The sequence below is a fragment of the Oncorhynchus kisutch genome, unplaced genomic scaffold (genome assembly GCF_002021735.2).
Source record: "Oncorhynchus kisutch isolate 150728-3 unplaced genomic scaffold, Okis_V2 scaffold688, whole genome shotgun sequence".
NCBI lineage: Eukaryota > Metazoa > Chordata > Actinopteri > Salmoniformes > Salmonidae > Oncorhynchus > Oncorhynchus kisutch.
Window position 1 is genome coordinate 10,001 of NW_022262633.1, and position 785 is coordinate 10,785.

Consider the following 785-nt stretch of genomic DNA (forward strand, 5'->3'; position numbering starts at 1 on the left):
AGCACACAGCTAAGACAATGCCGGAGTGGCTTCAGTACAAGTCTCTGAATGTCCTTGAGTGGCCCAGCCAGAGCCTGGACTTGAACCCGATCTAAATTCTCTTTTAGAGACCTGAAAATAGCTGTGTAGTGACGCTCCCCATCCTACCTGACAGAGCTTGAGGATCTGCAGAAAAGAATGGGAGAACTCCCTAAATACAGGTGTGCCAAGCTTCTAGCTGTCACGCCCTGGTCGAAGTATTTTGTGTTTATCTTCATTTATTTGGTCAGGCCAGGGTGTGTGGCATGGGTTTTTGTATGTGGTGTGTATGTATTGGGATTGTAGCTTAGTGGGGTGTTCTAGTTAAGTCTATGGCTGTCTAAAGTGGTTCTCAATCAGAGGCAGGTGTTTATCGTTGTCTCTGATTGGGAACCATATTTAGGCAGCCATATCCTTTGAGTGTTTCGTGGGTGATTGTCCTTAGTGTCCTTGTTCCTGTCTCTGTGTTAGTTTACACAAGTATCGGCTGTTTTTGTTTTTGTTACGTTCATTACGTTCTTTGTTTTGTAGTGTTTATAATTGATTCGTGTTTTACGTTTGTTTATTAAACATGGATCGAAATCTACACGCTGCATTTTGGTCCGACTCTCCTTCACCACAAGAGAACCGTTACAGTAGCGTCATACCCAAGACTCAAGGCTGTAATTGCTGCCCAAATGTGCTTCAACAAAGTACTGAGTAAAGGGTCTGAATACTTATGTAAAATGTGATATTTAAGTTATTTTTTATTTTAATTTTTTATAAAT